Source organism: Saccopteryx bilineata, chromosome 4, assembly GCF_036850765.1.
Source record: "Saccopteryx bilineata isolate mSacBil1 chromosome 4, mSacBil1_pri_phased_curated, whole genome shotgun sequence".
NCBI classification, from domain to species: Eukaryota; Metazoa; Chordata; class Mammalia; order Chiroptera; family Emballonuridae; genus Saccopteryx; species Saccopteryx bilineata.
Window position 1 is genome coordinate 33,788,407 of NC_089493.1, and position 23,930 is coordinate 33,812,336.

Below are 23,930 nucleotides of genomic sequence, written 5' to 3' on the forward strand. Positions count from 1 at the left end.
GCCCTGACCCTTTCTTTTCACTCCCTGCAGAGTAATCCCAGCAGAAAACACTTTTCTGTTATCGAAGGCCTACTGTGTACTGAGAACTTTATAAGCGTCATGTTATTGTGTCATCAAAATATACTTATGAAATAGGCAGTATCACCTGGATCTTACAGAGGAGGAACTAACTCAGGGAAGCCGAAGGCCTTGACACAGACACCACATGGCCCTGCGCTTCCTGTACTGGTTTGAAAGACCTGACATAATAACTCCTTCTGCTCCCACCCAACCCCAGTGCTTTCCTTCTGGGAAGAATACCTCGGCGAGCCCAAGAACACAGTATGTATGGGATGGGCTTAGATCTCCTTGTCCACATCGCTCATCTACTAGTTTGGGATGCACTTCTGAAATATCCTGACCAGGGACAAAAGGTTGATGGAAGACCCATGGCCCCGCCAGGCAATTAAGGGAAGACATAGGATCAGACGGATTAGATTCAGACAGTAGGAAAGCAGCCCAGTTGCTCACCCAGAGTTGGGCAAAACCAGCCGGATGACCTCAGGTTCTCAGAAGACTCCGTGCTTAGAGCTCTAAGAACTCTTTGTCATTGCGGCATCTTATAGAAAGGGAGAGACAAGAAGAGAAGCAGCTATTAGCTCTCTCAGATCAGGCCCACGCACACACTGGGGTGGTGTGAGAATTTGAAAAGGGCGCCCCCTCTGGACGAATTATTTACAAAAGAACACCCCAGAAGGCATTACACTTTTTTTTTTTTACACTTTCTTTTTAATGTCCCTTTCTTTTGGCCATGGCACCTAGGGCCAGGACCCAGGCATGGTGTGGGGATACGAGTTGGGTTGCGTTCCCTCTCCCTGCTCAGCCTTTCCACAGGACCTGGGAGCCGTCTGAAGGTCCTGTCTCAAGTCAGGACCCTCAGTCAGGATTCCCCACGGTTCATGTGCCAGAATCCCCAGGCCTTCCAGATGTCATCCTGTGTTTTCTACCTTCAGATAGAAGACCCTAGATTGGCTTCAGAGAGAATATCTTCTGTTTAATCTTTGCTGTAGAAATCAAATTTTGGTCGTTGGAGGTTCAGGCCTTGCCTTAGGTAAATTCCTTAACTTCCAGAGGCCTGTTCCTCCGCCATGAAAATGGGGCTAATAAAAACAACCTTGCGGGGCTGTTTCAATGAATGGACTGCACGGACTGCAACGCTGGCACACAGTGCAACACCGGGTAGCCCAAGGCCTTCGGGTAGCGGGGCTTGCAGGATACCCACAGTGGATTTTGTACACGCAGTCGCACGGGCTAGTCCTCTCCTCCCGGCTCCTGCAGACACCTCAAACGCGGGCGGGGTGGCGGGGCCGGAGGGCAAGGAGCTCTGCACTGCAGCCGCCCGAGCCGCCGCCCGGCGGAGGGCGCGCTTCCTGGCGCCGCAGGCGCCGACTCCCGGCTGGGAGGCGCGGCGGGGCGGCGGGGCAGCGCGCCCGGCGGCTGAGCAGGCGAGCAAGGAGTTAAGCGGCGCCGGAGGCAGGGCGCCTGTCACACGCGAGCATGTGCAGTGGGCATCGCATCCGTACTATGGGTGAGTGCCGCCGCCGCCGCCGGGGGCTCCGCTCGGCCCGGGCAGCGGCGGCCGCAGCCCCCCGGGCCCCGCGCCGTCGCGGCGGCCGCCGACACACAATGCGGAACTAGACGCGGCGAGGGAGGCCGGGCGGCGTGGGGAAGGCTCGGCCGGCAGCTCGGCGCGGGGGGAGCCCGAACGCCGGGCGTGGGGGCGGAGAGCAGGCGGCGCAGGAGAGCGCCCCGGGTCCCGGCGCGGGAGGAGGAGCGGGAGCGAGCCGGCGAAACGGCGCTCCTGGCCGCACCTGCGCCGGGCGGGCGGCCGGCCCAGCTCGGCCCCAGCCCCTGCCCCTGCCCGCGGCCCCAGCCCCCCACTGGTAGGTGCCCCCGATGCCCGCAGAGAGGCCTTTCCGCCGCCCGGAGAGGTGGCCGCGCGCGGCGGCCAGCGCCGAGTGCGGGGGGTGCGGACGATGATGCGGCGACGGGGCGGACACGGAGGCGACCGGGCTGGGGATGCTGCCCCATCCCGCTTCCTCTTTGCTTTCGGTTTCGAAGCGGCTGCCCCAGCTGGAGGGCTAGCCGCAGATTAGATGGTGCGCCTGGGCTTGGATTCCCTGAGGGGGATGGGCACACAGAGGGGCGTGTTGGGAAGGGGTGCATGTTGACAACCCCCGCCCCCCCGCCCTGAAGACAAAGAGGCGTCGGGGAGATGCTACGGGAAGGGACCAGCCGGGAATTTTTGACACCCCCTTTCTCCTGGCGGAGAGCGCTTTCCCCCGCCCCTGGCCGCTTAGAGAGGGCAAAGGGGGGCTCCAGCCCGGGTGGAAGCTGGGGAGCCAGGGTTTGGGAGTGGAAACCACAGACTTCCAGAGTTTGAGGCTGAGGACTTTCCAGAAGGGGAGGGAACCGAGCCAAGATGACCCTGCTGCCTGCTTCCCGGGGTGCATGGAAAAACTAGGAGATGGTGGACTGCACACCCTGGGGTGCAGCCAGCCCCGTGGCTGCCAGCTCTCCATCTGCCCTCCCTGATCTGAGGACCTGGGAGGGAGAGTTAGAGCTGAGATGGGGACTGTTTCATCCCTGTTCACAGCAGGGGCAGAGAGGTAGTGGCCACTTTTCCAGGTGCCTTTCTTTCCCCCTTTCTGTGTATGCCTGGTCATAAAATGACCCTTTCCTTTCCTTCTCAGGGAGACCATGTCTCCCTCTTTCTCCATGGGGGAGGGGTGATTAGTTGCCTCAGGTATAGAGCCTAGGTGACAGGTTGTTCAGATACTGCTTCAGGCCCTCCCAGGAAGAAAACAGCAAGACCCTGGGGTGGGACCTGGGCCAGTGTAACCTTGGGGACTCTGCTCATCAATGCTCTTGTGTTCTCAGCACTTAATAACAAATGAACTGTTACTCTGGCCTTCAGACTTGGGTCATCAGGAGGCCTGGGTTCTGTTTTTGCTGTAACCAGGAAAAGGGGTCAAGGGGAGGGCTGAATGGCCTGCCCTGGGGGTGGTACAGTGTCTTTCTCTCTAGAAAACAATCAGGCCATGTTCCAGGTCCCAGGTCCCAGGTCCCGACCTTGTGTCTTCAGGAATGAGGTTCTTCCAGCTCTAACCCGCTTGCATGTGACCATTGGCATCTATCCTGAGGTAGGACTGCCCGTTGCCTTTCTTTCTCTCAGAAAGAACAGCCCTTTGAGAGTTGGGTTTCCCCCTGATTGCAAGGCAGAGCTACATCTGTTTGCCTGTGGAGACAGAAGGTACTGGGGTGGCAGTGGGAGGGGCAGCTGGTCTGCTGGGTGACTCTCCTGCCTGCTCCTGTGAATGAGCTAATGATACAAGTGACTGGGCCAGCGGTGGGCCTGCGGGACGTCTTTGTCTAGAGAGGCATGCAGGGGTGGGCTGAGATGAGGCTTGGTCTTCTACTGCAAGGCTTCATGTTTGGGGAAAGAGATAAGTAACTGGGTGACAGTGAGGGCTGGACAAATGTGTTTATCCCGTCCTTGGTGGGAAATGCAAGCTAATTTAGTATCAACTTTGGTCATTTAAAGAAAGGTATAGGGCCCTGGCCGGTTGGCTCAGCGGTGGAGCGTTGGCCTAGCGTGCGGAGGACCCGGGTTCGATTCCCGGCCAGGGCACATGGGAGAGGCGCCCATTTGCTTCTCCACCCCTCCGCCGCGCCTTCCTCTCTGTCTCTCTCTTCCCCTCCCGCAGCCGAGGCTCCATTGGAGCGGGGATGGCCCGGGCGCTGGGGATGGCTCTGTGGCCTCTGCCCCAGGCGCTAGAGTGGCTCTGGTCGCAACATGGCGACACCCAGGAGGGTCGCAACATGGCGACGCCCAGGATGGGCAGAGCGTCGCCCCCTGGTGGGCGTGCCGGGTGAATCCCGGTCGGGCGCATGCGGGAGTCTGTCTGGCTGTCTCTCCCTGTTTCCAGCTTCAGAAGGGTGCAAAAAGGAAAAAAAAAAAAAAAAAAAAGAAAGGTATAGGAGCCCTGGCCGGTTGGCTCAGTGGTAGAGTGTCGGCCTGGCGTGCAGGAGTCCCAGGTTCGATTCCCGGCCAGGGCACACAGGAGAAGCGCCCATCTGCTTCTCCACCCCTCCCCCTCTCCTTCCTCTCTGTCTCTCTCTTCCCCTCCAGCAGCCGAGGCTCCATTGGAGCAAGGATGGGCCCGGGCGCTGGGGATGGCTCCTTGGCCTCTGCCCCAGGCGCTAGAGTGGCTCTGGTCACAGCAGAGCGACGCCCTGGAGGGGCAGAGCATCGCCCCCTGGTGGGTGTGCCGGGTGGATCCCGGTCGGGCGCATGCGGGAGTCTGTCTGACTGTCTCTCCCCGTTTCCAGCTTCAGAAAAAGAAAAAAAAAAAGAAAGGAATAGGAGTGAGGGGTGCTTCCGGACCATGAAGAGGCAGCAGGAGGAAAAGAAGTCCCCTGAGCTACAGATCTATGGTCCTGGAACTTGTGGCTGGAATCGGTGGCAGGTTCTAGATCAGAGAGCACCAGCGGTCTCACTTCTAGTGTCCTTTCCCCCTTAGATGCGCAGGGTTGATATTGCTCAGCCCCCGCTGGGTTTATTCCAGGCTATTTATTCAGAGCTGAGGATAATAATATGGAGTCCTGACCTCTCCCCCTCCAATGATGGGAGAAGGGGATTTTCCGTGGATTGTTCCTGACAGTAACATGTGAAAATGATACTCCTTCTGATTTCCTCTTTTAAAATAATGAGGCATGAATTTTTACATTTTTAAAGTGATTGAAGAGCCTCAGGTCCTTGAATGAAAGATGTTAAATGAGTTAGGGAGCCTCATACTGTGTTTATTTCACTTGTATCTGATTCACATATTGTTTCTAAAGGCAGAGGTGTCATTTTGTGGGAAAGGGCTCAATTACAGCTTTTGTGATAGGGAAAGCTCAGTGTCGGTTTTAAAAGTATAGTTATTAATCAGAAAGGCTCTTGCTGTAGCACATGGGCAGTAAGTGTTTTTCTGTCTGTTTCTCTCTCCAGATGTCTTCAAGTTCCCTCCTAGTAGGGTTTTTCCAGGTAGACAGTGTCCAGCCTGGATGTCAGGGGCAGTCACCCTCCAAGCTCTGAGAAGGGTCTCTGATGATGGTGTGTTGGGGACACTGATGTTCTAAGCTGAGGCCTGAGTGAGGGCAGTAAAGTGAAGCTGCTTGGTCTTATCAGCAACCCATATGCGATGGGGATCTGGCTGTCCTGAAAGGAAGGGAAATCTAACCCTCCAACAGCCTGGCTGTTTTCAAATTTGTATCTCTTTACTTTTCTGCTCCCTCCTCCCCTCTGCTCCAATTTACAGACAAGGTGGTTTGGATTTTATTTTTCATTGCAAGAACATTCCTTTTAAGATGTGGATAATTCCTTACTTGGCAAACTCTCAGCTCCTTTGTGGCAACACCTGGTTAAGAGGTAACGCTGGAAGCGATTTCGATATTCTGAGCAGGAGGAAAGTCTGCCTCTCTGGTCAGGTGTCTGCTTTCTCCACCACCACTGCTCAGAAATCAGAGGTTTGTATTTGGAAAGTCAAGCCTAAGCAGATTTCCGGGGAAGGGCTAGGAGGTGGCCCTTTTGGTTCTGATTTCCCTTGAGGGAAAGAGTTAGCACACTGGCTGTGGTTTGAATGAATGTCCGTGTTGGGGAAGTTTTCTTTTCCTGGGATTTAAGAAAGTTTAGACCAAAGTATTGGAAGAGACCCAGGGGTTATACTTTTTCATTATGAGACAAAGATGCACTGATAGAATTTAGGCACCCACGTGCTTGGTTTCAGAGACACCGTGGCCTTAGACTTTGAGCTGTGGGATGCTGCTGGGATGTAAGGAAATGGTGTGGTTTTCATCCCCTGCAACTCACATTCATAGATGGAGCTGAGGCCAAGTAAGTGTTCCCTCACACTGCCAGGTAAAAGAAGGCTCTGCTCCTTCCCTCTGCTCACACCCTTCCTGCAGCTGTGGGCTCTGCTCTCCTCCGCCCTGGGGCTGTCCTCAAAGTTTATTTAACACCAGTTTCCCTCCGTATAAACTTAATGGGGTTGTGGTCACAGAGTGATATTGGCCCTCTGCTCCTTTGGAGGATGGTTCTAAAAGGTAACTTTCCACCCTCTGCTGATGTTCGTGCTTCTACCTTTGGGGTCCATCACAATCCAGTGTGGCAATTTGAGGAGTAATGAAAGTCATGGCCAAGTCCTGTTTCTAAACATCAAGCTCCCATTATCCTTTATTCTGCTGGCTCCCCAGCAGGGAGTTCTGATATCTTTACAGGGCTCCTGGCCCCCAGTGTGCCTGGTATTGTAGAAGGGACAGCATCTTTGAAATTAGGGCACGCAGTCTACATGGGAAGGCCCTGGGTCCTCAGATTGCTCCTTTCTGCTGCTCCATCCTCTAAAAGCATGGCAGTTTAAAAAACAAAAACAAAGTGGACCTGTGGTGGCACAGTGGATAAGGTGTCAACTTGGAATCGAGGTTGCCAGTTTGAAACCCTGGGCTTGCCCCGGTCATGGCACGTATGAGAAGCGACTAGGAGTTGATGCTTCCCGCTCCTCCCGTCCTCTTTCTCTCTCTCCTCTCTCTAAAACCAATGAAATAAAATCTTAAAAAAAAAATAGTACAAAAGGTTTGCACGGTCAAGTTCTAACTTAATATCTGGAGATCTAATAGAATATCCTAGCCAGAGCACGCCTTCAGCCCTTGCTTCCCACTCCCCAAGTCCTGCAGTCAGAGCGCGCTAGCCGTTTCTGACTGCGTCCATCAGCGGTTGGACGGGAATGACCAATGCCTTCTAGCTGGTTCATTCATTCACTGTTTCCTTTCAGTTTTTAAGAGACACCCCCTCCCCCACATGAGTTTCTGGGTGTTTCATTTCTATCAGAAAGGTCACTCATCTCGAGTTTTCATAAAGCCTTGACAGCAGCCCCGAGGAGCTAGGGATGCCAGCCAAAAGATTGAAGGGTCACAAAGAGAGGATTCTTTTCTGGGCTTCTGAAGGGTGATTCATGCTTCAAGATAAAATGTGCTTCTTGAGGCTCCACAATTTCACTGCTTCGCACCATCAGTAGAGGGACAGGCCCTGGTGCAGCCAGAAGCCCACCTTGTGGACAATAACCGTCATTCTTTGGGGGAATGATGGGGACCTATATTTAGCCCACTGCCAACCCCATCTTCTTTTTTGCTGCTGTCCTTGGCCAAACCCCATTCTAGACTCTAGTCCCTAGGCTCCTCCTCCCTCTTATTCCCAATCAAAAGTGCCTTTTCAAAGCTGGGACTAAGGCAGCTGGAGCGTTGGTCTTACTTTCATCTACATCTACCCTCTTAAATATAGACAAGAAATATTGTCACCCCTGGGCAAAACAAGCAAGCAGCAGCTCCAGATTTTTGTGTTTTTAATTGTGTTTTTGCCTGCCATAGAGAAGGAAATGACCTTCCCACTCTGATCTGTAGAAGCCTGAAAGCCTTCCAACAGCCCACTCAGTTCCTAGCACATGGTGAGGGCTTATTCAGTCTTCAGCTGTGGTCCTTGGATGTGATCAGACACCCAGATTTCTAAGTCATTGGGCAGTGATGTCGTTGGTGTCAGAGCTGATGGGTGGCAAAGGCTTCTGGAATCAGGAAATCTGGGATCTCTTCCTGACTCACTTGTATGACCTTGGACAGCCCATTTCAGCCCTCGGAGATTTAATTCCACAAATGGAGCTTCAGCTGGCTTCAGTGATCATAGCAATAGTAACAATAACAGCCACCATTCATTGACTACCTACTATGTATATGTCAGGCACTGGGCTAAGCATTTGATGTATGTTCTTTTTCTCTCATAGCAATGAGATAGCTACTTATTTATCCCCATTTCATACTGGGAAGACCTGAGGCTCTAAAAGTGAAAATAATTGCACATGTCACACAACTAGCAAGTGTCCAAATTGGGATTTGAACTGAGATCTGTCTGATTCCATTGTGTTCTATGGATTGCATGTGGGGAGATGGTCAAAGTGAAGGTAGTGTGAGTTAAGCCATAAGAAAGAGAGCTGATGTGGATTGGACACAGCTAATTAAAAGGATTTGGAAATTCAGATTCTTATATGAAAAACAACCCAGTGAATATTCAGGAAGAAGAAAAGAAAGGTCAGTACCCTGCATTGGGGAGGTTGACCAGATGGCCTGGGAGTTACTGTGAGGAGAATAGACTTTCTGCTTGGCATAGCATGTATCTCATAAACTCCATTTCACTTTGATGCCAGTTTTTTGTCCCCCTCCCCCCTTCTTGCTCTCCGGGAAGCATTCTTCTTTCTGTCATTTTATTGTCACTAGTCATAGCAGTTTATCTTTTCAGATTCTTGACTCCAGTTCTCATCCTCCAACCTCGTTTCTGGGCCTTCGCCTGCCCATTGTTAACGGCTCAGCTGTGGAGACCTGATCATGACTCTGGGTCCCAGGTGCACTCTGCAAAGTACAGCAGACTGTCCCATCCTCCTGAGGAAGGAGTTGTGGCCACTGATCACTCCATTCAGAAGTGACCAGCTAGTTCGTTGAGATGAGTCTCATCTCTTTCATCCTTGTTTATTTCAGGCAAGTTAACTCTGAGGCTCTTCTACCATTTTGAGATGTTTGTGGAAGAAGAATGAAGGTTGAGGTGCTGGCCTGGAGGAGGTGAGCTAACCCCCCTTTGAGAGTTCGCATGATAGTGAATAATAGGGGACTCGGACTCTTGTCTCAGCTCAGTGACTGGGCATGTGACATGAGTCCTTTAGTTTCCTTGTCTGTAAAATACGAATGCTGGAGTGATAATACTGGATGGGTCCATCTCAGGGAATAACTCAGCTGGTCTAGAACTGTAGGAAGACAGATCTGGGGAAGCAGAGATGGGTTTCAAGGAGAAACCCCAGAAAAATGAAGCCAAATTGGAAGTTAAAGGACAAAGTCAGAGGTGGAGTAAGTACCTTCTTGTGAAGGGGACTGGGTAGGTAGTTCCTTCTTTTTTTTTTTGTATTTTTCTGAAGCTGGAAATGGGGAGGCAGTCAGACAGACTCCCGCATGTGTCCGACCGGGATCCACCTGGCACGCCCACCAGGGGGCGATGCTCTGCTCATCTGGAGCGTTGCTCTGTTGCAACCAGAGCCATTCTAGTGCCTGAGGCAGAGGCCATAGAGCCATCCTTAGCGCCCGGGCCAACTTTGCTCCAATGGAGCCTTGGCTGCAGGAGGGGAAGAGAGAGATAGAGAGGAAGGAGAGGGGGAGGGGTGGAGAAGCAGATGGGTGCTTCTCCTGTGTGCTCTGGCCTGGAATCGAACCCTGGACTCTACCACTGAGCCAACCGGCCAGGGGGTAGTTCCTCCTTTGATTGTTTAAATGGGGCAGCAGAGAGGTGTGTATTTTTTATTTCCTAAACTGCGGGGAGCACCCCTTGTATCTTATCTTAAAATTTAAACTTCACACCCCCCCCCTTGTGCTCCAGTGTCCCCGCATGAAGGCAGCAGGGAAGTTGTGCAATGGTGCACAATTCATATTCTGCACTTGGATTTGGCAAGCTCCAAGGACTGGCTCAGCCCAGGATGCCTCCAGGGCTCCAGGACTTGGGGGTGTTGGCTGTTGCTTTCCAGGTGACTCTTCTCTGCTGCCTTTGCATGGTGTAAAAGAGCAAGATTACATCAAACTCAGCTTAGGAGCTCAGGGAGTCAGCTTTTCTGGGCATGGAATTGGGCCATCTGGATTTGCCTTTGAACAAAGCCATTTGTCCAAGGACTCAGAGTCTCCTATCCCTCGATACACCTTCTATTTCATTTCATCATGTTCAAACTGAACCCACCAAGCTAATCTTTTCTGTTCCTGCCTGCCTTGCTTTCTCCCTTAGTTCATTGTTGCCCTCTATACCAATTATTTCCAATGGTGGTTACTATGCCAATGGGAATATGAGAGGTGATATTAGTTGGTACAGGGACAAACATTCCATTTTAATAGCTATGTTTCTAATTAGTGTAAAGAAACACGACTTGCTGGGATGTGCCCATAAAGTGATTTAATTTTGTCTCCTACTGCCTCTTTATGGTTTCAGCGGGATTCATCCTTTCCCTGCCCTGGGATGAAAACTCAGTCGGTCTCCATCCCTTTTCTGGTCATTCTGAGGCAGTAGAAGGTCCTGTGGTCACTAGCAGTCACAGTTCAGTATTGAATGTGTCCAGTCCTGTCCAGGCTGGGAGGGACGGGACAGGGTTCACTCAGCCAGCCCTGCTGCCTGCCAGGTTTCAGCTTCCTGGGGTGGCAGGTATTTCATGACAATTCTTTCTCTTGGGGCCATGTTCATGGTTTCTCAGAGGGTCCCTTTACCTGGTCCCCAGCTGCTGGGATCCTTTATTTCCATTTGTCTTAAAAAGAACAAATTTCCTCTATTTTAGATCACTGTTCTTTCCTTCGCTGCTTTCAGCTCAGGTCCTTGGTCTGTCTGAGGGGCCCTTTTGGACCAGGGGGCCTCTCTTGTGCGTGGCCCACAATTAGTCCAAGGACCCAATCGCACATTTTTTGGCACAGTGGACCTGGGAATGCAGGCCGACCCCTCCACCTCAGCTGTCTCCCTTAGTTCCTCAACAGCAGATGGTCCGCCTGTGTCTCATGCCTTGGGCGTCTCAGGTGGTGGTCAGATGCCAGTCCACTTGCAGGGTCAGACAGACATCAAGTTTCCTGAGTGGGCCTGTGGAAGCCCCTTTACCAGCTTGGGGGCATCAGACCTATTGTGTTTGGTGCCTCAGTTAAGACTTTTGATTTAACCTCTTGTTATATGTGTAGCATCAAAGCCAAGACTGTCACAAGCAGCCCATGATTTCCTGGGTATTATTGCTTAGGATAAGGCCACAGTATACATTTAACTAAGCGTTTAACTTAAATAAAAGGGTCAATAGCATCTAACATTCATTGAGTACTTACAATGAATGCCAGGCACTGTTTTCAGTGCAATGAACATGCTCCTTCACTTAACCCTCATGAGAGAGGTGCCTTGGATTATCTGTTTTACAAATGAGTAAAATGAGGCAAAGAGAGGTTAAAAAGCTGGTCGTCCAAGGTCACACAGTTGGCATCAGAGCCTGGATTCAAGTGGAAAGACTCTGACCCCAGAGTGTATACTTTTACAGCACCAAACTCTGTCTCACCCCACAAGGGGAGCGGGCACCCATGGCCAGTGCTGAAGGCGGAAGGAGAATGACTGGGAAATGCTGCCTCAGGACGGAGTGTCAGTCCTTCGCTCTGGCACTCAGGGTCTCCGTGCACTGCCTTTACCTGCTTTTCCAACAACAACTCCTTCTGTGCCCTTGACCAGGCCGCCCCACTTGCCTGGCTGGCCCGCTATGGACACGCCCACCCGTAGTTCATGTCCGTTTCCTGCCTGGATGGCCCTCATCTGCTTTGCTCGCTCCCCAAACCAAAGTTCTTTTCAAAGTCAGAGCCCATCTTTGCTGCAAAGGTATATTTGACCCAAACCAGCTGGGATCTTTTACTCCTCTCATCATTTCATCATGGAATTGGAATCATTATGCAAGGAGCCGTGAAGGGCAGTTAGCGAACCCAGACTCTGACCTCTTCCTGCTACTAACTGCCTGGTTTCATCATTTCTAAAGTGTGGGCGTGGTGGAGTCGCTCCTTTCGCTTCTCAGTAGTCTATGATTTACGTGTGCCTTCTTGAGGGCTGGAGCTGGTCTTGTATGTCTCGTACTCTTCAGGACTCCGCACAAGGTTTACACACACGTGTTTAATAATATCAGTTGGTTGGCTGGTGGGTAATGCTGCTGTCAGTCTGCTCTGGGCTTGAGCAGCTTTGAGAAATCGCCTTCTCCTGGCGGATCACTGGTGAGGACTTTGCAGGTGTCTTTTCTGCCTAAATTTGAAACAAAAAGTTTTGGGTCCAGTCTGCTGCCCGTTTTCTATAAGAAAGCTAATGTAATGCTATTAAGACTCACACTCCTCTAGCTGTAGTTTCAAAATCCAAGATGTTCTAAAGCAGAAAGCTTTTCTTTAACTCAAGTGACGGCAAAACCTGGCCTGGACTAATGTAAAGCCACTGGTGGTCTATTCTGCAGAGCGTGAGTGTTCACAGATGTGGGCACAGGAATGTTCCCGTGTCTGATGGGGCAGGGGTGCTGCCGCAGCCCCTGCTGTGAGACCGTATGATCTATGAGATGTGCTCTACATTGCCTTTTTAAAAAAAATCTTTAAGATCCTGAATTCCAAGGGTTTTGGCTAAGAGGTTGTGGTTCTGTGTGGTGTTTGTCCACAAAGGTGTTATTGGCACTGGGGTGGGATGGGGCTTTGTGATGTGAGACTCTTTTTTTTTTTTTATTTTAATTTTTTTAATATTTTTTTATTTATTCATTTTAGAGAGGAGGGGGGGGAGAGAGAGAGAGAGAGAGAGGAGAGAGAGGAGAGAGAGACAGGGGGAGGAGCTGGAAGCATCAACTCCCATATGTGCCTGACCAGGCAAGCCCAGGGTTTCGAACCGGCGACCTCAGCATTTCCAGGTCGATGCTTTATCCACTGCGCCACCACAGGTCAGGCGTGATGTGAGACTCTTGTCAGCATCACAGAACCTCACCTGCCCCTGCCCCATTGGCCTGGCCCTCATCCTGGCCCTGGTTCCAGCACAACTACAGCTGCGCCTTAGTTTACCGACTTGATTTTGTAAAATATTGCATTACCATATCATGTATCTTGATTACTAAGCTTTTTTCAGCATACCTTAAATTTCAGTTTTGTGCCTGAAGCGAATGCCTCTCTTCCCTCACCCTGGTCCCAGCTCTGCATGACTCCTAGACCTGGAAGGCTTTCCTCCTTCTCCTTTCCTGGTCTCCGAGAAGATCTAGTGTGTCCCCGGGGTGGGAGGCACCTGCTGGCTGTTCTGTTTCAGTGTAACGTAGGTGGGGGCTGTGTTGAGCCCTGAGCAGAGTCGGCTCCCCAGAGGGACTTGTAAATTGGTTCCCGGGTGCAAGTCCTACGTGTGGCAGTGTCTTTGGAACCCCACTGAGCCTGGTTCCTCTACTTCCTTCTGAGAAGCGATGCAGCTACTCCTTTGAGCGTCTATCTGCTTGTCAATTTCAACAGCTGCTTTGACCTGACCTTTAAAATTTTTCTTTAAGTATACAAATGCCCCTGGAAAAATGTGAAAGCAAGAGAAAAATGTACAGTGATGGAATTTAAAGTGTTCTGTTGTGTTTTATTCACTTTTTGATGAGTAAAGTGAGAGGAGAAGAGATGGGTGGTGTTAGTGGAAGAACTCACTCAGAAAAGCTGTTTCTGGACCTCCCATTAGCGCTGCAAGCCAAGCAGACTGTCCCTTCCTTTCTCCCGAGGCCCCCGTGTCCTCGGGTTGGGGAGGACATATGAGTGAGTTAGCTATCCCCTCTTGATTGAAGGACACATTTGTTTTTTCCTTTGTCCCTGTTTGACAGTGAGGGGCATACCCATGGGAATTTACGCCTCCTTATCCCCGCCATTAAATAACCAGCCCCTCTCAGACTCTGAGCCCTGAGTGTTTCTGACCTGCCTCTTTAACCTATGGGAGGTCCTCTGAGATCATTTCTCCACCCCGTGCCCATCCACGGTGCTTCACGATATAGCGTTTTCCATAAATACATTTCCTTAAGCATCCTCTTACAAACTATTTACTCATCTTCTCATCCATTAAGAAGATATTCCCTAGACCAAGCCTGGCATCTATTGCTTTGACTTCTTCTAAAGGCATCTTCGCCTCTGGACATTGAACCATTTATCATTTCCCTGCCCCTTACATATTGACTTGTGGTCTTTTACCTATTGTCATTACGCTGGAAAATGCTGAGATAGGGTATAATTTAAATTAATCATAGAAATGAAATTTCCCAAAGGTGCCCAGTTGAATAGTTTTCCTAAGCCCCTTAGATTTACCATGTTGTCAGTATAGCCATCATTCACGAGCTTCATGTTGGTATCTCTGAAAGACCCTGGCCGGTTTGCTCAGTGACAGAGCATTGGGCCCACATGTGGATGTCCCAGGTTCGATTCCCGCTCAGGATACCAGGAGAAGCAACCGTCTGCTTCTTCACCCCTCCCCCTTCTCTTTCTCTCTTCTCCTCCTACAGCTGTGGTTTGATTGGTTTGGGCGAGTTGGCCCCAGGCCCTGAGGAAGGCTCCATGGCTTCTACCTCAGGTGCTAAAAAAATGGTTCGTTTGCTAAGCAATGGAGCAATGTCACAGATGGGCAGAACATCAGCCCCTAGTGGGCTTGCTGGATGGATCCTGGTTGGGCACATGCAGGAATCTGTCTTTCTGCCTCCCCTCCTCTCTCTAAAAAAAGAAAAAAAAAAGACCATGGAGTTTATCTGTGGGATTGAGCCCTCGAAGCCCCCGATTCTGTGCACCCCCACCTTGCCCTCAGCACCATGCTTTCCTGGCTTCTAGGGGCACATGATATAGAATGGTGCCCCCTTTTTATTCAGCAAATATTTGTAATGCCTCCTAATTACTCTGAATAGAATTCACAGATAATATGATCTCCCTATTTACATAAATTTCAAAGTATCAATAAAATGCCTTGACTGCCATAGAAGAGAGATAGAAAGAACCGGTTAGTTATAATACAATATCACGTTTCCTAAGGTGTAATTGCCCGGGCACGGCTACGCGGAAGACAGAAGGGAGGAGTCAGGTGTTTGAACCTGTACGTAGAATCACTGAGAAGGCAGCAGCCACAAATACCCACAAGATACAGGTGTGTTGTGTGGGTGACTGAAATACCAGGAGGGGTGCTGCTGAGGTTGGTGTGATTTTCCAAAATGGAGAACTGTTCTTAATAAAGTTCCAAAGAAGTTAAAGTACCATATCCCTTCAATTTGTACTCCATTGGCGTTCCTGGACAATTCAGCATATATTAAAACAGTGAGGGTCCCCTATTACTTCAGAAAAGGAGTTCAGTTCTAGGTTCAGATAATTACAAATGGTCTTGTCACCTCTGAATGTCCAGTGGACCAAACTTTTTGAAGTTGGGCACATTTAAAATTCTACAAATAATTGAGGGCGCACTATATACAAATTTCTGAGAAACATGTTATAATAATTAAGTCAAATATTAAAGAAAAAATATAAAGTCCAAGCATGCTTTTATGGTAATTAAACAAAATAAATATGATAAAATTAAATTTATTCTGACATTAAAAACATTTTTATGTTACATTTTTTGAGTTATGCTTTTTAGTATTCGTAAAAAAGGGGTTAAAAATAAAAAAACGACAAAAAAGTTATATTTTTATATGTATAGATACATTCCTAGTAAGATTTAGTAAATTTGGCAGGTCCTGGCCTAAATGCGTTAAGTTTTTTCATTCTTGTGTTTATGAGAAACATGAGCCTGATGTGTTCTAGTGATTTCTTCAATGTTTGGGCATATATTTGAAAGGCAAACTCTCATTTCCTCGTCAATACATTGAAGAATTCCTCTCTTTTTACTCTTAATTGTGTTGAGTGCAGAAAACCCCCACCATACATATCATCTTAACTTTATACCAAACAAAAGATAGAAGAAACTTGCCTCCAGTCTTTCCGGGGAACATGGGGTGTAGTGTAAACAATCCAGCACCACAGCTTAACAGCCTTTTGCAACCTAATCAGGCAAGTGAGGTGGGGCATTGGGCAAACTGTCAGCTTACAGCCAATTCCCCACACCTCTGTTCCCCAAAAATCTAAACTCCAAAACCCTGTTGGATTTTTGGTCCCCAACAGGCACATATTTCTCTGGAATACCATAGGGCACACCTGGAAATCTTCTAGGGTGCACCGGTGTGCCCTGGCGCACACTTTGAGAACCACTGGTCTAGCGGATCAGTTGGGCATTCCAGGACCATTTAGAACAACATCAGCTTCCTGTGGCCAGGCCTTGGGTCTTTCTTTGCCTGGGTGGTCTTTGCATGTACTGGTGACATGACGCAGACACTAATTACTTAATGAACATGCGAATGAATACATGAATAATGAGATATATTTTCAAGGACACAAGTGGAAAAACACTGTCCCAATGTAAGTTATTATTATTATTGGCCTTTTGGTGTTTGAGATCACAGTAGAGTTTCCAAGAGCTTATATTTCCCACGTGTTAAAAACAACCAGCCGCCCTGCTGAACGTCAGCTTTTCTTCTCCGGCCTGCTTAGGCTTGCATCATCTGCACATGAAAGATGCATACAAGGATTTATGATTAATAAGTAAATGAATTTGTACAATGTGATGGTTTGCTCCAGCCCGCAGTGAGGCTGCTTAAAGAGCCTCCGTCTGGCTGTGGTGAGTTATTTGAAGTGACCGCACCCAGCTGTGACAAACAGTGAACCTGGGGAGGGAGGCTGAGCCTGTGGGTGGGGTGGGGGAGGGGTTACTCTGGAGTTCTGCTGGTGATGGTGATGGTGGCACAGGAAACGGGATACTCACACTGGAAAGGCTACACGAAATCTCAGAAGGGAGGAATGTGGCCTAAAGGCCGAGAGGCGGCAGTATGAGTAGCATTAGCCGCAGAATTGCGGGGGAAGGGGGGAATGAAATACCTTATAAAACCCAGAAGGCTTCATAAATATAACCGGCCTCATTATTGTGGGCTTGTGGACAAAACAGGTGTCAAAACAGTTTCAGAAAATATTAACTACCTATAAGAGTACACCCAAAATGTTCATCAGTCCTGTCTTCTGGTATTCATCGAGAGGCCTCCTGGGAGATTTCTGATCTCAGGAGAGGAAGGAGTAAGTCGATGAAGAAGGGAGAAAAGAGGAGGGTCAGGCCAGAGAGGAAAAGTGCCAGGAGGGACATTTTGGCAAAGCTGGAACTTGTGCGTCCAGTGCAGACCTGTGATGACCAGCGCTCTCCCCGGAGTCACCCTCCGACTCTGCTCCGCCCTCTCCCCATCCCCTGTCTAGTAGAAGGGGCCCTTTTGTTGTTGTTTTTCCCCCAAAACTTATTTGGAAATTAATTTCAAACTTATAGAAAAGCTGCCAGAATACTACAAACACCGATATACTCTTTATCCGGATTCACTCTTGTTAACATTTTGCCTTATAAGCTTTATCGTTTGTTTTCTCTCTCTCTCTCTCTCTCTCTCTCTCTCTCTTTCTCTCTCTCTCTCTCTTTCTCTCTCTCTCTCTCTCTCCCAGAGTAAGTTGCCTACATCATGGTTTTTTAACTCTAAATATTTTAGTGTGGACTTCCTGAGAATAAGGATATTGTTATATATAACCTTCAGTGAATTGAACATTACACAGTAATTTTTCTAATCTGCTGGTGTATTTCAATGTTGTCAGCTGACCCAGTCTTATCCTTCATGGCATTTGCACTCTCCGTCATGGGGTCCAGTCTAAAGCCCAAACTGCATATTGTTGCCGTGCCTCCCTAGCCTCCTTTCATCCAGAAAAGTTCCTTAGCCTTTCTCTGTCTCTCATGACATTGATATTTTTGAAGAATATAGCCTCCATCTTCCCCTTTAAAAAAAAAGATGCGCTCCCCTTTGGATTTGTTGGATGTTGCCTCATGTTTAGACTCTGGGTCCACACTCCCGGCTGGGATCTCTGTGGGTGGTGTGCATCCTTTTCAAGATGTCACATCCAGAGGCCCTGGATGGTCTCTGCCCCTAGGTGTGAACATCGATTGCTCGGTCAAAGTGCTGTCCAGTTTCTTCACTGTGCATTTACTCTGTCCCCTTGCTACTAATAAACAAGCTGTGGGGAGATACCTTCAGACCCTAAATATTCCAGCTCTTAATCAGTATTTCATGCCTGGATTTACCCACCTTCAATTCTGGGTTTGCAGGGCATTTCTGGATCCCACATGAGGTGTGGCAGTGCAAAGCTGTCTGGACCAGGTGGCCCATTTCCGAGGGCCTCGCCCGGGTGCTATGGTGGGCCCAGCCCTGTTGAATGATTGCATTTCCACAATAGTTTTCCTCTTCCTGCTCCCACCAGCAACAGAAGCTCATTTGTCATTCACTCAAATGACATATGAGAACGTTCTTGCAAAAGCTTCCCGGCTTTGTTTGGGCACAGTGGGGTATAAAGAGAAGGCTGGTGGCCTCTCTGTGTCCTTCAGGAGCCTACCGTAGAGCTGGGGAGACAGACTGGACTCACTGAAAGGGAAAGGGCATGGAAGTTGCAGTCCCGAGACCCCACAGCACAACCAGTGCTGTCCCATGACTCTGGGGAACTGGGTGCCTTCGGGGTGCGGGATGGTGGGGTCAGGTGGATTTAGCAGGATATCAGGACCTTTTCTTAACGAGGCTCACCTTTGAAGAACAGGCAAATATAGGTAGACAGAGGAGGGACGAGGACAAGGGCATTCCTGGTGGGGACCATGTGCACAGAGACCCAGAGACGGGAGCATGGAGGGTATGCATTACGGACCAGCCTCTGTAGGGCCAAGGGCTGTTGCAGGGGTCAGGATCTACCCCCTTTTGCTTAGCGAAATAACTACTTTGCAACCAAATCTATTGGAGCACCTACCTTGGGCCAGACATTTAAAGAAACAACTCTTCTGATTCTAAAAGCAATGTATATTCAGTATAGGAAGTTTAGAAAAATAGAAATATATAAAGAAAAATTTTAATGAAGTCACTCTATTTTTGACCCAGAAATCACCAGTTAGCTGTGGTGCATTTCCTTCATTTCTAAGATCTTTTTTATTTCTTCTTTTCTAAAATCCTTTATGTCTCTCTGCGAACAGCTGGTTGTGTTTTGAGGATTCAGTAGCCCCTCTTGTCCCTCAGAGGACACTAATCATACTTTGAAGAACATTTCATTCCGTTAACTTTGTTAGTTTAGTTTTCTCACTAGAACTTCTGTTCTTAAATTCGGTGCATCTTCCGCGGTTTGGTTTTGTCCGTCTGGTGAGTCAGGGTTCTGCGCTCCTCTCTCCATATTCTGAGGTCTCTCAGTCACCTCTCTGAGTTCTGATTCTGTGCTCCAGAGCCAGCGCCACCGGTTGTGGCCTGGACGTAGGGTTTGCCCGCTGGGGCCTGGCTGGAGCTGGGCCAGGTGTCCCCTTGCCTCCCTAACTCTCGTGGCCAGGGCACAAGCATGGGTGGAGAGGTGGGCGGGGGCCCACTTGCCCGTTGGCTCTAAATCCACTCCGGGCTTCTCCTGCCTCCAAATTTGGAGCCCCCAGAGCGGCTTGTCCGTCGGACTGAGCATAGAATCTCAGCCACACTGCCTGGGTTCAAATCCTAGTCCTGGCACTTCCTAGCACCGTGCCTTGGGAAAGCTGTGTAACTCAGGGTCTTATTTATGAAGTGGGGATAATAACAGTCTCTATCTCAAAGGGTTTCTGTGAGGGTTAAGTGAGATAATATACGCCAGAGTTCTTAGAACAACGTCTGGCATGTGGGAGTGCCCGTTATTATCACCCTCGTTGTTACTGTTATTCTTTCATGATTTTATTTTTTTGGGTTGTGGTTTCTCCATGTTTATTCCCATCTGCTTTCTGTCTTCAGGGAATCCATATAATTCCTTCTTGTTTTCTAGAACTGCAAAGGATTTATTCTTCCTAGAAAATGCCTTTTCTGTCACATGCCTTTTCTGGCCACAGGGGAGGCCAGCACATGCCCCTGGGCTGCTGTCTAGGCACAGGCATGCGTTTCCTTGCAGTTTTTCTCTGACCTTGCACAAGTGTGTTGTTATCTATACCAGTGGTCCCCAACCTTTTTTGGGCCACGGACCGGTTTGACGTCAGGAAATATTTTCACGGACCGGCCTTTAGGGTGGGACGGTTAAATGTATCACGTGACCGAGACAGCATCAAGAGTGAGTCTTAGACGGATGTAACAGAGGGAATCTGGTCATTTAAAAAAAATAAAACATCGTTCAGACTTAAATATAAATAAAACGGAAATAATGTAAGTTATTTATTCTTTCTCTGCGGACCGGTACCAAATGGCCCACGGGCCGGTACCGGTCCGTGGCCCGGGGGTTGGGGACCACTGATCTATAATACGCATCAGGGCATTGAGAGCATCAGCTCGTCCTAGTGCCCGGCCCAGGGCTGGTTCCGCCTCCGGTTCTGAGTTTCCGGATGCTGACTCTGTCCATTCGGCACAGGACTGGGAGGTGATGAGCTCTCTTCTCGGCCTGGCTTAGGCTGGTTTGAGGCTGTCCTAATGAATGTAATGGGTCCTCTGTTTCCTTTATCAGAAGGAATGTTAATTATTTTCAGCAGTCTAATTACGTGGCTAATGAGAGGCTGAGTGAAATAGCATTCCTTTAATTACTCTTGCCTAAGTGCAGCTTGAAGCCATATTTTGAGCATGTCGCAAAGCCCAGTACTGTAGAGGTAGATGGAGCTGTGTAGCCAGAGACTGCGTGAGGAGTCAGGTTGCGGGCGGAGGCTCAGGGTAAGGGGCCTGGCTGTGGTCAGTGCCCAGCCCCATGCGTGCGGACCTTCCCTCTGTGCTGTCACTTAAAGGAAAGGGGCGGTGGGGTTGGGTCAGGTGTAGAGCAGGCGGTGTCTGTCATGGCTCCCAGAACAGCTGTCATTCCTCAGTCCTTCCCCCAACGAGCCCAACCTTTGGGCTCCCCGTGGCCAGGGCCCCTCACTCTGGGAGGACCTGCATTTGGCCTTTCCCCCCATTTGACACGTAGATATTGGGTCTCTACTGTATGTTAGATTTTATCCAGGCCTGACCTGTGGTGGCGCAGAGGACAAAGCATCGACCTGGAACGCTGAGGTCGCTGGTTCGAAGCCCTGGGCTTGCCTGGTCAAGGCACATATGGGAGTTGATGCTTCCTGCTCACCCTCTCTCTAAAATAAATAAGTAAAATCTTAAAATAAAAATAAAATGAAAAGAAAATTTTTTTTATCCGGGACACAGATGCACAGACAAGGAACTCTTGGTCCAGAAAGCTCTGTAAAGCAACAGTTTGATCCTGCCCCTCCCTTCTTTGCCCAGGACGGATGCCACGTGCCTGTGTTCTGGCCCCTACCGCCTTCCCAGGTTGAGCTGTGCAAAGGCCTGCTTGTGGTTCTGAGGTGATGTCTTTCAGAACCTGGGCCTCATGGGTTCCAGACCCTTGGAAAGCGGCTCTCCCAGGCCCCTGGGTGGGCTCGAGTGGGCTTGAAGGGGCAGCTCACAAAGAGACTGTCTGCCATGAGAACCTGTTGTCACCTGTAGGTGACCTGTTGCTGAAGGTACATTCAGTCTCTTTGTTCCCATCTCTCATGAGTGGTGTAGGGGGGATGAGTGCTGACCCTGCCCTTGACCTCTTTGAGCTTCTCTTCCCTCCTGAATAAACTGGAGTTCGTGTCTGCCTCACAGACTTGTGGAGGGGACCAGTAGGATGACCTGTGTGAAGGCTGCCTGGCACGTAGACGGTGCCCAATCGATGGCTTGGAGTTGTTCGTGCTCCAAGCAGCACTCCTGGCCTGAGCAATGGCCGGAGACCCAGGGAGTAGCCTCATACCCCAGTAGCCAGGGCCCTCTCCTGGGGGCTTAGATGTCAGTCACTCTTCAGACAGCGGACAGTGACTCACACGGAACAGGGTTAGCCCCACACACACACACACACACACACGTGGCCAGTGGTAGCCTTGGTTAATGTGGCCTGAGCTTGAGGAAGAGACAGGGCAGGGGGTGTCAGTTCAGAAGGAAAGGATTTCCAAGAGTGAGGAAACGGGGCTCAGCTTTAGGTCTGTGTGCCTGACAGCCTCCTGGTCGCCCTTGGTGAGTTCTAGAGCAGTGCATTCCAGTAGAATTTTCTGTGATGATGGACATGTTCCCTATCTGCACTGTCCCATATGGTAGACACCAGCCACACGTAGCTACTGAGCACTTGAATGTGGCTAGTGCAACTGAGGAGCGGAATATTTTATTTTATTCACTTTTAGTTAATTAAAATTTAAATAGCCACATGTAGGTCGTGGCTATCGAATTGGATAGTGCAGTTCTGGAGTTGGTAGAAAAATAATCGGTTTGTGCATTACCTGTTCTTGGCTTATGCCTCGTTTTCTGGCGACTAATATTCACAGATCCTGTTTACAGAGGATAGTCAAGATGTGTTAGGTTGCTGGCAAGAGTCAGGTGAATCATCCTCTCTACCAGTCAAGAAGATATGACAAAATTGGGGTAGTAGCCAGAAGGGGGAGCCCCAAACGCTATAGCCATCTTGTTGAGGTTGCTCCGCCTTGCCAGGCGTCTGATCAGTCTTACTCTCATTCTACACCTTACTGTCTGCACGGGCCAGTTTTCACAGCAGCAGAGGTAGGCAGGTGATGCCCAGATATATGATCCTTGTGCCAACTAGGTATGTTCCAGTTTGTGTGTGGGGGGAGGGAATCACTCATGTTAAGATTTTCTTGATTACAAGTGACAGAAAACCCAGCAAACTAGCTAGAGTAAAAGGGAATTATTTACTTTCTTGTTAAAGTGAAACACCCAGGACAGAGAGGGCCTGGCAAAGTTACTTAAATTCTTTTGATCAGAAACAGATGAAAATGACAAGCCATCAGTTATAAGATCTCTCTTGGCCCTGGCCGGTTTGCTCAGTGGTAGAGCGTCGGCCTGGCGTGCAGAAGTCCCGGTTCGATTCCCGGCCAGGGCACACAGGAGAAACGCTCATCTGCTTCTCCACCCCTCCCCCTCTCCTTCCTTTCTGTCTCTCTCTTCCCCTCCCACAGCCGAGGCTCCATTGGAGCAAAGTTGGCCTGGGCGCTGGGGATGGCTCCTTGGCCTCTGCCTTAGGCGCTGGAATGGCTCTGGTCGCAACAGAGCGACACCCTGATGGGCAGAGCATCGCCCCCTGGTGGGCGTGCCTGGTGGATCCCGGTTGGGCGCAAGCGGGAGTCTGTCTGACTGCCTCCCCATTTCCATCTTCAGGAAAAAAAAAAAAAGATCTCTCTTTTCCTTCATTTGTTAGTAAACACAGCGTCCAACAATAGCTGATCAGGACCCGCAGTTTCCAGCCCCTGCCTGCAGGGGGAGTCTTCGTTGACTGGCCATGTTCACTTCGCCCTGGCCCCGCGGGCATTGCAGGGACCACCAGAAGACTTTTGCAGTAAGGGTTAGGACGTGTCTGATCCCTTAATGATACCTGCTCTAGCTGCTCTGGTCTTGCTATTTCTCCGACTTGTTTAGCTTGCTCCTCCCTCAGGGTCTTTTCACTGACTGTTCTCTCAGCCTGGAATGATTTCCCCAAAGCTCTTTGTGTGGCCTCTTCCCATCTTTCTGATCTATGCCCAAATGCTACCTCCTTACCGAAGTTTAAGGCTCACTCTCTAACACCCAGTTTCTTTCTGCCTCCTGTCAGGCCTTTCCCCCGCTGCGTGGCCCAACATCAGAAATCAGAGTGCCATTGGCTGGTTTACCTATCGTCTCCCCACCAGCCTGTGAGCACCAGTGGGGCGGGAACGTTGTCTTGTTCACACTGAGTACAGTGCCTGGCCTGCAGCAGGCACTCAATAAACATTTGTTGACTACTGGAATACAATACCTTGAATAATCAAACCAGCCTCCACAGGACTTCTTGGACTAGGTCTCCTGGTTGTTTAGAACTCTCTGGGTGACTTGGCCGTGAAAAGTAGGGCACCGGGTGTCACGCTGCTGAGGCCATCCTGGCTTGTCCCCTGAAACACCTGCTGGGCTTCTTTCTGCCTCTGCTGGTGAGGCAGCAGAGAGCAGGGTCCCCGTTGCACCAAAGGTGTGGTTCAGTGGGGTAACCTGGGGGACGCTGAGTGCATGGCAGTGATAGGGAGAACCCAGATAAGCAAATGTCTGGTCACTTTGTCGGTGAGGCTGTGAGGCCACTGTTTGTCCCTTTCCCACTGGCAGAGGGCCCCAGAGGACGCTAGGGCCCTTCAGCTGCCACCTGATGGGATCTGCACAGGGATTATTGATGAAGGGGAGGTGAGGCAGCTCTTTACAGTAACACATGCC

General features: G+C 49.9%; 1 protein-coding gene across 9 annotated transcripts in view; it reads left to right on the plus strand.

Annotated features, from left to right (window-relative positions):
• Positions 1 to 802: 802 nt before the first annotated feature.
• Positions 803 to 23,930, plus strand: part of TMEM229B (transmembrane protein 229B) — a 42,945-nt gene continuing 19,817 nt past the window's right edge. For 3 of the 9 annotated variants that reach the window (XR_010731143.1, XM_066274337.1, XM_066274340.1), the window contains exons 1-2: positions 1,574 to 1,922; positions 8,599 to 8,679. The gene's annotated coding sequence lies outside the window, so the exon portion shown is untranslated. The other 6 variants (XR_010731142.1, XM_066274338.1, XM_066274336.1 and 3 more) reach the window with 6 other exon arrangements.